The 14,816-nt window shown below is 49.1% G+C and overlaps 1 protein-coding gene across 2 annotated transcripts in view; it reads left to right on the top strand.

Moving 5' to 3' along the window:
* The first annotated feature begins 6,993 nt into the window (after positions 1-6,993).
* The window catches only part of LOC110515341 (gremlin-2-like), a 39,186-nt gene continuing 31,363 nt past the window's right edge, over positions 6,994-14,816 (top strand). For both annotated transcript variants that reach the window (XM_036960822.1, XM_036960821.1), the window contains exon 1: positions 6,994-7,476. The gene's annotated coding sequence lies outside the window, so the exon portion shown is untranslated. The remainder of the gene's footprint in view (positions 7,477-14,816) is intronic.

Raw genomic sequence — 14,816 nt, 5'->3', positions numbered from 1 at the left:
CCTAACCTCAACCCTAATCCTAACCTCAACACTAACCCTAAACCATACTCTAACCCTTAACAATAACCCTCAACCCAAACTATAACCCTAACCCTCAATCCTAACCCCAAACCATAACCCCAAACCGTAACCCTGATTCCTAACCTTAACCCTAACCTCAACCCTAACCCCTAACCCCTAACCAAAACCCTAACCCTCAAACCTAACTCTCAACCCTAACCCTCAACCCTAACCCTCAACTATAACCCTCAACTATAACCCTCAACCCTAACCCTCAACCCTAACCCTCAACTCTAACCCTCAACTCTAACCCTCAAATCTAACCCTCAAATCTAACCCTCAACTCTAACCCTAACCTAGTACGTTGACTCTAAATCCAGCCTTGATTCTAGATAGTCCCAGTAAGTATGTTGACTCCAAATCCAGCCTTGACACTAGCTAGTCCCAGTAAGTATGTTGACTCTAAATCCAGCCTTGACACTAGATAGTCCCAGTAAGTACAGTGCCTTGCGAAAGTATTCGGCCCCCTTGAACTTTGCGACCTTTTGCCACATTTCAGGCTTCAAACATAAAGATATAAAACTGTATTTTTTTGTGAAGAATCAACAACAAGTGGGACACAATCATGAAGTGGAACGACATTTATTGGATATTTCAAACTTTTTTAACAAATCAAAAACTGAAAAATTGGGCGTGCAAAATTATTCAGCCCCTTTACTTTCAGTGCAGCAAACTCTCTCCAGAAGTTCAGTGAGGATCTCTGAATGATCCAATGTTGACCTAAATGACTAATGATGATAAATACAATCCACCTGTGTGTAATCAAGTCTCCGTATAAATGCACCTGCACTGTGATAGTCTCAGAGGTACGTTAAAAGCGCAGAGAGCATCATGAAGAACAAGGAACACGCCAGGCAGGTCCGAGATACTGTTGTGAAGAAGTTTAAAGCCGGATTTGGGTATCCAAAGATTTCCCAAGCTTTAAACATCCCAAGGAGCACTGTGCAAGCGATAATGATGAAATGGAAGGAGTATCAGACCACTGCAAATCTACCAAGACCTGGCCGTCCCTCTAAACTATCAGCTCATACAAGGAGAAGACTGATCAGAGATGCAGCCAAGAGGCCCATGATCACTCAGCTGAGGTGGGAGACTCTGTCCATAGGACAACAATCAGTCGTATATTGCACAAATCTGGCCTTTATGGAAGAGTGGCAAGAAGAAAGCCATTTCTTAAAGATATCCATAAAAAGTGTTGTTTAAAGTTTGCCACAAGCCACCTGGGAGACACACCAAACATGTGGAAGAAGGTGCTCTGGTCAGATGAAACCAAAATTGAACTTTTTGGCAACAATGCAAAACGTTATGTTTGGCGTAAAAGCAACACAGCTGAACACACCATCCCCACTGTCAAACATGGTGGTGGCAGCATCATGGTTTGGGCCTGCTTTTCTTCAGCAGGGACAGGGAAGATGGTTAAAATTGATGGGAAGATGGATGGAGCCAAATACAGGACCATTCTGGAAGAAAACCTGATGGAGTCTGCAAAAGACCTGAGACTGGGACGGAGATTTGTCTTCCAACAAGACAATGATCCAAAACATAAAGCAAAATCTACAATGGTTCAAAAATAAACATATCCAGGTGTTAGAATGGCCAAGTCAAAGTCCAGACCTGAATCCAATCGAGAATCTGTGGAAAGAACTGAAAACTGCTGTTCACAAATGCTCTCCATCCAACCTCACTGAGCTCGAGCTGTTTTGCAAGGAGGAATGGGAAAAAATGTCAGTCTCTCGATGTGCAAAACTGATAGAGACATACCCCAAGCGACTTACAGCTGTAATCGCAGCAAAAGGTGGCGCTACAAAGTATTAACTTAAGGGGGCTGAATAATTTTGCACGCCCAATTTTTCAGTTTTTGATTTGTTAAAAAAGTTTGAAATATCCAATAAATGTCGTTCCACTTCATGATTGTGTCCCACTTGTTGTTGATTCTTCACAAAAAAATACAGTTTTATATCTTTATGTTTGAAGCCTGAAATGTGGCAAAAGGTCGCAAAGTTCAAGGGGGCCGAATACTTTCGCAAGGCACTGTATGTTGACTCTAAATCCAGCCTTGGTACTAGATAGTCCCAGTAAGTATGTTGACTCCAGATCCAGCCTTGGTACTAGATAGTCCCAGTAAGTATGTTGACTCTAAATCCAGCCTTGACACTAGCTTCTTAGCAGTGACTTCACTGACATTTTCAACCTCTCTCTGTCTGAGTCTGTAATACCAACATGTTTCAAGCAGACCACCCATAATCCCTGTGCCCAAGAACGCAAAGCTAACCTACCTAAATGACTACCGACCTGTAGCACTCACGTCTGTAGCCATGAAATGCTTTGAAAGGCTGGTCATGGCTCACATCAACAACCTCATCCCAGAAACCCCTAGACCCACTCCAATTTGCATACCGCCCTAACAGATCCACAGATGATACAATCTCTATTGCAATCCACACTGCCCTTTCCCATCTGGACAAATGGATCACCTCTTTGAGAGTGCTGTTTATTGACTACAGCTCAGCGTTCAACACCATAGTGCCCTCAAAGCTCATCAATATGCTAAGGACCCTGGGACTAAACTCCTCCCTCTGCAATTGTATCTTGTACTTCCTGACAGGCGAAAGTGTAATAGATGGGTGAAGAATCCAGCTACGAACTGGTGCGTTTGTCACAACTTGGGGAAGCTAATGGGAGACGGTGTGGCTACATTACCATAATGCTGTTTATACAATAGCCTCAGATCTGAGGTTTACATCTAATTGTTGTATAAGATGAATGAGTGAGGATGATACTGTTTGTATAATGGTGTAATATGATTTTGGACTGTTTAATGAAGAAAAACACAATTCCCTTTTGATTTGAACTAAATCAGAGGACCGCCCCTGAGCCCAGTTAGGGTCAGACATCCTGGGACAGCCCCTTTTCTGCCATTCCGAATAAAACCCAACTTTGAGAAATTATCACCAGACCATGTTCTTCTCCATTAGGGCAGGACAAAGGTTGTAGAGCATTGCTGAATCTTTTTAACCATACCACGTGGTTAAACTCTTAGACTATCGATACCGACAGAATAAGAACAAGTCTTTGATATTAATTACTAGTCTGCAGCTGGGAATTCGGTATCATTGAACGTGAAGAACGACAACCGCCGAAACATCCATTCTATAACGAATGTCACTTTGAACTATCCCCTCTAACCAAGACAGAGAGAGGGAGAGAGAGAGAGACGGACAACTCTACAAAATACTTTTCACCAGCGATCAAGACGACACACTGAGCGTAAATATATATATTGATTGCAATTGTTCCCGAATGAGTGAGAGTTCATGTGTAAGGGATTAGCATCTTAATTGTTATAATTAACTCTGTAGGGACTTCTTAGTCGACCCCCCATTGCCCCTCTGTCTAACAAGCCACCATGCTGGTTCAGCCCACTAGGGAACATTCTATCATTTCATGTAACCATATTTACTGTTTGTTTATGCATTTCTGTGAATTACTTAGTAATAAATAAATGATTTAAGACAATTGATGTATGGATGACTCATAGTGAAGACTGGGTTCGGGCAGATAACCAACAATTTACGACGTTTGGAATGAGACTAACGTGAGGTAAAGTAAATAATTCATTCATTCGAAGACTAATTGATCAGATATAAAATATCTGAAAGGTTATATTAGGAAATTATAACTTTGTAATCTGAATATTTTCCTTGGTGCCCCGACTTCCTAGTTAATAAGTCTTCAGTTTAATGATAGTAAAGACACGACAACTCTGTACCGGTACCCCCTGTATATAGCCTCCACATTGACTCTGTACCGGTACCCCCCTGTATATAGCCTCCACATTGACTCTGTACCGGTACCCCCTGTATACAGCCTCCACATTGACTCTGTACTGGTATCCCCTGTATATAGCCTCCACATTGACTCTGTACCGGTACCCCCTGTATATAGCCTCCACATTGACTCTGTACCGGTACCCCCTGTATATAGTCTCCACATTGACTCTGTACCGGTACCCCCTGTATATAGTCTCCACATTGACTCTGTACCGTAACACCCTGTATATAGCCTCCACATTGACTCTGTACCGGTACCCCCTGTATACAGCCTCCACATTGACTCTGTACTGGTATCCCCTGTATATAGCCTCCACATTGACTCTGTACCGGTACCCCCTGTATATAGTCTCCACATTGACTCTGTACCGGTACCCCCTGTATATAGCCTCCACATTGACTCTGTACCGGTACCCCCTGTATATAGCCTCCACATTGACTCTGTACATTAACACCCTGTATATAGCCTCCACATTGACTCTGTAACCCCTGTATATAGCCTCCACATTGACTCTGTACCGGTGTCCCCCTGTATATAGCCTCCAGATTGACTCTGTACCGGTACCCCCTGTATATAGCCTCCACATTGACTCTGTACCGGTACCCCCCTGTATATAGCCTCCACCATAATTGAGAATTTCAAGAAGCATTTTTCTACGGCTGGCCATGCTTTCCACCTGGTTCCCCCTACCCCGGTCAACAGCACTGCACCCCCCACAGCAACTCGCCCAAGCCTTCCCCATTTCTCCTTCTCCCAAATCCAGTCAGCTGATGTTCTGAAAGAGCTGCAAAATCTGGACCCCTACAAATCAGCCGGGCTAGACAATCTGGACCCTTTCTTTCTAAAATGATCTGCCGAAATTGTTGCCACCCCTATTACTAGCCTGTTCAACCTCTCTTTCGTGTCGTCTGAGATTCCCAAAGATTGGAAAGCAGCTGCGGTCATCCCCCTCTTCAAAGGGGGGGACACTCTTGACCCACACTGCTCCAGACCTATATCTATCCTACCTTGCCTTTCTAAGGTCTTTGAAAGCCAAGTCAACAAACAGATTACCAAACATTTCGAATCTCACCATACCTTCTCTGCTATGCAATCTGGTTTCAGAGCTGGTCATTGGTGCACCTCAGCCACGCTCAAGGTCCTAAACGATATCTTAACCGCCATCGATAAGAAACATTACTGTGCAGCTGTATTCATTGATCTGGCCAAGGCTTTCGACTCTGTCAATCACCACATCCTCATCGGCAGACTCGACAGCCTTGGTTTCTCAAATGATTGCCTCACCTGGTTCACCAACTACTTCTCTGAGAGTTCAGTGTGTCAAATCGGAGGGTCTGCTGTCCGGACCTCTGGCAGTCTCTATGGGGGTGCCACAGGGTTCAATTCTTGGACCGACTCTCTTCTCTGTATACGTCAATGATGTCGCTCTTGCTGCTGGTGAGTCTCTGAACCACCTCTACGCAGACGACACCATCCATCCATCCTCCTCCTCCGACCCCAGAAACTAGAGACGGCCCTGGGAGAGGAGGTTCAGAGAGCCCAGAAGTGGCTGGAGGTGACTCTGGAGCAGGAGAAACAGATGAAGATGTTTAAAAGCTGTCTGACGGTCCAGGAGGTGTTCAAGCAGTACCAGAGAACACACCAGGGACTGTTCTATAAACGTATCCTTCTGGCAGACTGCTGCGCTCCCAAGGAGGAGGTAAAGACAGACGCTGCACACACACACACACACATATACCCACACATATACACACACACACACATACATATATATATATATACAGTGCCTTGCGAAAGTATTCGGCCCCCTTGAACTTTGCGACCTTTTGCCACATTTCAGGCTTCAAACATAAAGATATAAAACTGTATTTTTTTGTGAAGAATCAACAAGTGGGACACAATCACAGACATTTATTGGATATTTCAAACTTTTTTAACAAATCAAAAACTGAAAAATTGGGCGTGCAAAATTATTCTGGCAAGCTTCAATGCCATACAACTCTCCTTCCGTGGCCTCCAATTGCTCTTAAATACAAGTAAAACTAAATGCATGCTCTTCAACCGATCACTGCCCACACCTGCTCGCCCGTCCAGTATCACTACTAGGCCATGGAAGGAGAGTTGTATGGCATTGAAGCTCGTCTGGAGGGTTGTTAACACAGTGTCCAAAGAAGGGCCAGAAGTATACAGAATAATTAATTAAATTAAGTATTCTAATTTAGTTTTACTTGTAATAAATAAAAGGATAAAAGGACCATTTCATACTAATTTTGATGGCGAGGTAAAATAATCTAATTGTATTTGACCTTGGTGAAGACCGAATGCGGCCCAGGGGGGAAATTAGTTTGACACCCCTGAGCTGCAGGGCCGGCCGGTGTTGAGGAATATAAAGGAGTGAAATTCCATCTATGGCCACTAGATGGCACCAGACACTATTTTGTTCTGCCACTGTAGCGTCACTGTAGTCTAGGAGTTTAACTACACAGAGCTTTGACAATCCATCTCATTATTTGAATGCATGATAACGATACTGATCTTGTTTAATTGATTATAAACATTAAACAGTAAATGTATTATCCATGGGTGTTGTTAATTGCTGGTGACGTGTAGACTACTATGGAAAGTACTGTGAAAAAACACTGCTACTGTGTTCTCTTACTATTAACCAAGGAGCAACACAACTCCATCACCTTGACGGTTGTTGAAGAACATACAGCATGGTTGGAGTTGTCGGGCTGGAGACATGACGTCCAGATCACTTCACTAGTGGTATTTCACGGGTCAAAATGGCTTTCATCCCACGAAGCCGTACTTAAACCTTCAGACACTCAGAGACCCTAAAGTGTTCAATAAAAAGGCTGTTTTAAGTGTTTAAACACACTCCATCTGTGATGTTAAAATAAGTCCCTGCTGTAACTCTCCTTCTTGGTCTTTTTCTCTCTCTCTCTCTCTTTCTCTACCTCTCTTCCTCCCTGCCGGGTAGCAAGCAGGGGGCAAACCACATCAGGAGACACTGGGAAAGTGTTGCAGTGTGTGTGTGTGTGTGTGTGCTTTGTCGACGGGGCTGGTTGGATTGAATTAACAATGCAATGAGGGTGAGAAGGGGAGAAACAGGGAGGGGCAGTCTACAGAGAGAGAGTGTTAGGGAGGGAGAGGGCGAGACTTGTTTAGTGATGAAAGCCAATAGAAAGTCTGCTGGGTGATAATATCCACATGCGGGAGATGGAGAGGAGCCAGAACACAGAGACACAGAGAGAGAGAGACCCTAACCACAGGAACTCAGGCTGTCCATGGGCATCCATGCAGCTACCTCACCAGGACCCCGAAGAGAGTCGCAGACTGACCAGTGTAGAGACCAGCTAACAAACCACCAAAAACCTCAGCATAGAAACCATGATCTGACAGAAGAGCTGAAAAACTTTCAAACTGACCCCCAAAACCGAGGAGCCAACCAATGAGTGACCAACGAATAGACCACCTCAACCCCTGACCTCTGTCTCTACTGGAATACTTACCTAACCCAACGCAGAGACAGACTGGGACACAGAGAGAGAGAGAGGACGCTTTGGACACCTGAAACAAGAGGTAAAACTGACCTGACACATTCTATCCTTACAGACAAGAGGTCAACTCACCTGACACTTCCTAACCTTAGAGACTGAACCACACTGAGAATAGAGTACCAATGTCCGTATCTCAATCATCCTCACTTAGACAAGCTCTGGGCACAGTTTACTGTAAATGGTACAGACATATAATGTAAGACGTTAACAATCTCTGGTGTTGATATGGTGTTAATATGATCAGCTGTGATGTTGTACTCCAGTACCTCTTAAAGATGACTTATCTAGATGACTCATGTATTTACCTCACTGAAATGAGAGAGCCCTCATCACAATTCACACATTATTTATTAAATGATTGATGTGTTAAGGGACATTTTAATTCATAACCAATAGAGTAGCAATAGGGGAGAGTGGGTGAAGTTTGAACCACCCTTGTTTCTAGGAAACCGTACACAAAATGAATCATGTGACCAAATATGTAGGAAGAGGTCATCAGTTCATGGAGTCTGAAGGATGAAACCACATGGAAAAACTGACCAGCAAGTTAGGTCCAAAACAAACAGATTTTCACCAAGTCAAATGATTTTATTGTGTTAGAGATTTCATTATGCTTGTATCTAAACCAAAGTAGATAATTTTAACGATGTTATAAACATCAGTTGGGGCCTCTATTAGCTTCAATATGAGGTCCTAAATCTAGTATGAAAGTGCATCCTTGTAGCTGTGTAGGCTAATAGAGTGTAAATGTTTGCCTTGGGGTAAGTTGGGCCAATGTCAAGTTGAGTAAATGTTAGTGTTTTATTCCAAGGGGTAATGCAAAGCATTATCGCTGAGATATGAGGTATCAACAGGGCATAGATTGTGATTGTGTTTGAGAAGAAAAAATAGACTTAGCTTTTTAAAAGGTGGTGGAAATATTTAGTTAAATAATGAATTACAATTTAATGTGTAGGCGGCTTAATGTACCTTGTCCCGTTCCCGTTTTCAAAACTGTAATGTTTACATAGTTTTTTTATTTTGAAAAAATATTTAACCTTTATTTAACTAGGCAAGTCAGTTAAGAACAAATTCTTATTTTTCAATGACGGCCTACCAAAAGGCCTTTTATAGGACAACACACACATCCCAACAAGAGAGACACCACAACACTTCATAAAGACAGACCTAAGACAACAACCTAGCATGGCAGAAGAGAGACACCACAACATAAAGACAGACCTAAGACAACAACATAGCATGGCAGAAGAGAGACAACACAACATAAAGACAGACCTAAGACAACAACCTAGCAAGGCAGAAGAGAGACAACACAACATAAAGACAGACCGAAGACAACAACATAGCATGGCAGAAGAGAGACACCACAACATAAAGACAGACCTAAGACAACATAGCAAGGCAGAAGAGAGACACCACAACATAAAGACAGACCGAAGACAACAACATAGCATGGCAGAAGAGAGACACCACAACATAAAGACAGACCTAAGACAACATAGCATGGCAGAAGAGAGACACCACAACATAAAGACAGACCTAAGACAACAACACAGCAAGGCAGAAGAGAGACACCACAACACGACATAAAGACAGACCTAAGACAACAACATAGCAAGGCAGAAGAGAGACACCACAACATAAAGACAGACCTAAGACAACAACATAGCATGGCAGAAGAGAGACACCACAACATAAAGACAGACCTAAGACAACATAGCATGGCAGAAGAGAGACACCACAACATAAAGACAGACCTAAGACAACAACACAGCAAGGCAGAAGAGAGACACCACAACACGACATAAAGACAGACCTAAGACAACAACCTAGCAAGGCAGAAGAGAGACACCACAACATAAAGACAGACCGAAGACAACAACATAGCATGGCAGAAGAGAGACACCACAACATAAAGACAGACCTAAAACAACAACATAGCATAAATTATGATTATTTCAGAGGATACACAACATCCTGAAAAATATGTAGATATCTTTGTTAGAAAGAATACTATATTTCCTTTGACGGACAGAAGCTGAATGTTAAAACTGGTTTAACTTACCCACCCCCCCCTCTCCTACTATTGACACTAAATTACACATATTCAACCTCAGAAGTCTAGAAGGCTTGCACAGTGCTTTGTGTATTGCTCAGTACTATGAATGTGGTTATCTCTGAACTATTAATGTGTATGTGTGTGTGCCAACTAAGAACGTGTGTGTGGGGAAAAGGGGTCCGTTACAGACGGCTCCGTCAGGGGACCGTTACAGACGGCTCCGTCAGGGGTCCGTTACAGACAGCTCAGTCAGGGGACCGTTACAGACAGCTCCGTTACAGACAGCTCCGTTACAGACGGCTCCGTCAGGGGTCCGTTACAGACAGATCCGTTACAGACGGCTCAGTCAGGGGACCGTTACAGACAGATCCGTTACAGACAGCTCCGTTACAGACGGCTCCGTCAGGGGTCCGTTACAGACGGCTCCGTTACAGACAGCTCCGTTACTGACAGATCCGTTACAGACGGCTCCGTCAGGGGACCGTTACAGACAGCTCCGTTACAGACAGCTCCGTTACAGACGGCTCCGTTACAGACAGCTCCGTTACAGACAGCTCCGTTACAGACAGCTCCGTTACAGACAGCTCCGTCAGGGGACCGTTACAGACAGCTCCGTCAGGGGACAGTTACAGACAGCTCCGTTACAGACAGCTCCGTCAGGGGACAGTTACAGACGGCTCCGTTACAGACATCTCCGTTACAGACAGCTCCGTCAGGGGACAGTTACAGACGGCTCCGTTACAGACGGCTCCGTTACAGACGGCTCCGTTACAGACGGCTCCGTTACAGACATCTCCGTTACAGACAGCTCCGTCAGGGGACAGTTACAGACGGCTCCGTTACAGACGGCACCGTTACAGACTGCTCCGTTACAGACGGCTCCGTTACAGACAGCTCCGTCAGGGGACCGTTACAGACAGCTCCGTTACAGACAGCTCCGTTACAGACGGCTCCGTTACAGACGGCTCCGTTACAGACGGCACCGTTACAGACGGCTCCGTTACAGACAGCTCCGTTACAGACGGCTCAGTCAGGGGACCGTTACAGACAGCTCCGTTAGGGGACCGTTACAGACAGCACCGTTAGGGGACCGTTACAGACAGCTCCGTTAGGGGACCGTTACAGACAGCTCCGTTAGGGGACCGTTACAGACGGCTCCGTTAGGGGACCGTTACAGACGGCACCGTTAGGGGACCGTTACAGACGGCTCCGTTAGGGGACCGTTACAGACGGCTCCGTTAGGGGACCGTTACAGACGGCTCCGTTAGGGGACCGTTACAGACGGCTCCGTCAGGGGACCGTTACAGACGGCTCCGTCAGGGGACCGTTACAGACGGCTCCGTTACAGACGGCTCCGTTACAGACGGCTCCGTCTGGGGACCGTTACAGACGGCTCCGTCAGGGGACCGTTACAGACGGCTCCGTCAGGGGTCCGTTACAGACAGCTCCGTTACAGACAGCTCCGTCAGGGGACCGTTACAGACTGCTCCGTCAGGGGACTGTTACAGACGGCTCCGTCAGGGGACCGTTACAGACGGCTCCGTCAGGGGACCGTTACAGACAGCTCCGTCAGGGGACCGTTACAGACAGCTCCGTTACAGACGGCTCCGTCAGGGGACCGTTACAGACAGCTCCGTCAGGGGACCTTTACAGACGGCTCCGTCGGGACCGTTACAGACGGCTCCGTCAGGGGACCGTTACAGACGGCTCCGTCAGGGGACCGTTACAGACTGCTCCGTTAGGGGACCGTTACAGACGGCTCCGTCAGGGGACCGTTACAGACATCTCCGTTACAGACGGCTCCGTTACAGACGGCTCCGTTACAGACGGCTCCGTTACAGACGGCTCCGTTACAGACGGCACCGTTACAGACGGCTCCGTTACAGACGGCTCCGTTACAGACAGCTCCGTTACAGACGGCTCAGTCAGGGGACCGTTACAGACAGCTCCGTTAGGGGACCGTTACAGACAGCACCGTTAGGGGACCGTTACAGACGGCTCCGTTAGGGGACCGTTACAGACGGCTCCGTTAGGGGACCGTTACAGACGGCACCGTTAGGGGACCGTTACAGACGGCTCCGTTAGGGGACCGTTACAGACGGCTCCGTTAGGGGACCGTTACAGACGGCTCCGTTAGGGGACCGTTACAGACGGCTCCGTTAGGGGACCGTTACAGACGGCTCCGTTAGGGGACCGTTACAGACGGCTCCGTTAGGGGACCGTTACAGACGGCTCCGTTAGGGGACCGTTACAGACGGCTCCGTTAGGGGACCGTTACAGACTGCTCCGTTAGGGGACCGTTACAGACGGCTCCGTCAGGCGACCGTTACAGACGGCTCCGTCAGGGGACCGTTACAGACTGCTCCGTTACAGACGGCTCCGTTACAGACGGCGCCGTCAGGCGACCGTTACTAACGGCTCCGTTACAGACGGCTCCGTTACAGACGGCTCCGTTACAGACGGCTCCGTCTGGGGACCGTTACAGACGGCTCCGTCAGGGGACCGTTACAGACGGCTCCGTCAGGGGTCCGTTACAGACAGCTCCGTTACAGACAGCTCCGTCAGGGGACCGTTACAGACTGCTCCGTCAGGGGACTGTTACAGACGGCTCCGTCAGGGGACCGTTACAGACGGCTCCGTCAGGGGACCGTTACAGACAGCTCCGTCAGGGGACCGTTACAGACAGCTCCGTTACAGACGGCTCCGTCAGGGGACCGTTACAGACGGCTCCGTCAGGGGACCTTTACAGACGGCTCCGTCGGGACCGTTACAGACGGCTCCGTCAGGGGACCGTTACAGACTGCTCCGTTAGGGGACCGTTACAGACGGCTCCGTCAGGGGACCGTTACAGACAGCTCCGTCAGGGGACCATTACAGACAGCTCCGTTACAGAAGGCTCCGTCAGGAGACCGTTACAGACAGCTCCGTTACAGACGGCTCCGTCAGGGGACCGTTACAGACTGCTCCGTTAGGGGACCGTTACAGACGGCTCCGTCAGGGGACCGTTACAGACGGCTCCGTCAGGGGACCATTACAGACAGCTCCGTTACAGAAGGCTCCGTCAGGAGACCGTTACAGACAGCTCCGTTACAGACGGCTCCGTCAGGGGACCGTTACAGACGGCTCCGTCAGGGGACCGTTACAGACAGCTCCGTTAGGGGACCGTTACAGACAGCTCCGTTACAGAGGGCTCCGTCAGGGGACCGTTACAGACAGCTCCGTTAGGGGACCGTTACAGACGGCTCCGTCAGGGGACCGTTACAGACAGCTCCGTCAGGGGACCATTACAGACAGCTCCGTTACAGAAGGCTCCGTCAGGAGACCGTTACAGACAGCTCCGTTACAGACGGCTCCGTCAGGGGACCATTACAGACAGCTCCGTTACAGAAGGCTCCGTCAGGAGACCGTTACAGACAGCTCCGTTACAGACGGCTCCGTCAGGGGACCGTTACAGACGGCTCCGTCAGGGGACCGTTACAGACAGCTCCGTTAGGGGACCGTTACAGACAGCTCCGTTACAGAGGGCTCCGTCAGGGGACCGTTACAGACAGCTCCGTTACAGACGGCTCCGTCAGTGGACCGTTACAGACGGCTCCGTCAGGGGACCGTTACAGACGGCTCCGTCAGGGGACCGTTACAGACTGCTCCGTCAGGGGACCGTTACAGACGGCTCCGTCAGGGGACCGTTACAGACGGCTCCGTCAGGGGACCGTTACAGACGGCTCCGTTACAGACGGCACCGTTACAGACAGCTCCGTTACAGACGGCTCCGTCAGGGTACCGTTACAGACAGCTCCGTTAGGGGACCGTTACAGACGGCTCCGTCAGGGGACCGTTACAGACTGCTCCGTCAGTGGACCGTTACAGACGGCTCCGTCAGGGGACCGTTACAGACGGCTCCGTCAGGGGACCGTTACAGACTGCTCCGTCAGGGGACCGTTACAGACGGCTCCGTCAGGGGACCGTTACAGACGGCTCCGTCAGGGGACCGTTACAGACGGCTCCGTTACAGACGGCACCGTTACAGACAGCTCCGTTACAGACGGCTCCGTCAGGGTACCGTTACAGACAGCTCCGTTAGGGGACCGTTACAGACAGCACCGTTATGGGACCGTTACAGACAGCTCCGTTAGGGGACCGTTACAGACAGCTCCGTCAGGGGACCGTTACAGACGGCTCCGTCAGGGGACCTATACAGACAGCTCCGTTAGGGGACCGTTACAGACAGCTCCGTTACAGACGGCTCCGTCAGGGGACCGTTACAGACAGCTCCGTCAGGGGACCGTTACAGACGGCTCCGTCAGGGGACCGTTACAGACAGCTCCGTCAGGTGACCGTTACAGACGGCTCCGTCAGGGGACCGTTACAGACAGCTCCGTCAGGGGACCGTTACAGACAGCTCCGTTACAGACGGCTCCGTCAGGGGACCGTTACAGACGGCTCCGTCAGGGGACCTTTACAGACGGCTCCGTCAGGGGACCTTTACAGACGGCTCCGTCGGGACCGTTACAGACGGCTCCGTCAGGGGACCGTTACAGACGGCTCCGTCAGGGGACCGTTACAGATTGCTCCGTTAGGGGACCGTAACAGACGGCTCCGTCAGGGGACCTTTTACAGACGGCTCCGTCAGGGGACCTTTACAGACGGCTCCGTCGGGACCGTTACAGACGGCTCCGTCAGGGGACCGTTACAGACGGCTCCGTCAGGGGACCGTTACAGACTGCTCCGTTAGGGGACCGTTACAGGCGGCTCCGTCAGGGGACCGTTACAGACGGCTCCGTCAGGGGACCGTTACAGACTGCTCCGTCAGGGGACCGTTACAGACGGCTCAGTCAGGGGACCGTTACAGACAGCTCCGTCAGGGGACCGTTACAGACAGCTCCGTCAGGGGACCGTTACAGACGGCTCCGTTACAGACGGCACCGTTACAGACAGCTCCGTTACAGACGGCTCCGTCAGGGTACCGTTACAGACAGCTCCGTTAGGGGACCGTTACAGACAGCTCCGTTAGGTGACCGTTACAGACAGCTCCGTCAGGGGACCGTTACAGACAGCTCCGTTAGGGGACCGTTACAGACAGCTCCGTTACAGACGGCTCCGTCAGGGGACCGTTACAGACAGCTCCGTCAGTGGACCGTTACAGAGAGCTCCGTCAGGGGACCGTTACAGACGGCTCCGTCAGGGGACCGTTACAGACAGCTCAGTCAGGGGACCGTTACAGACAGCTCCGTCAGGGGACCGTTACAGACAGCTCCGTCAGGTGACCGTTACAGACGGCTCCGTTACAGACGGCTCCATCAGTG

The sequence above is a fragment of the Oncorhynchus mykiss genome, chromosome 23 (genome assembly GCF_013265735.2).
Source record: "Oncorhynchus mykiss isolate Arlee chromosome 23, USDA_OmykA_1.1, whole genome shotgun sequence".
Taxonomy (NCBI): Eukaryota; Metazoa; Chordata; class Actinopteri; order Salmoniformes; family Salmonidae; genus Oncorhynchus; species Oncorhynchus mykiss.
Note: the sequence above shows the minus strand (reverse complement) of the source record. Positions and strands in the feature narration are given on the sequence as shown.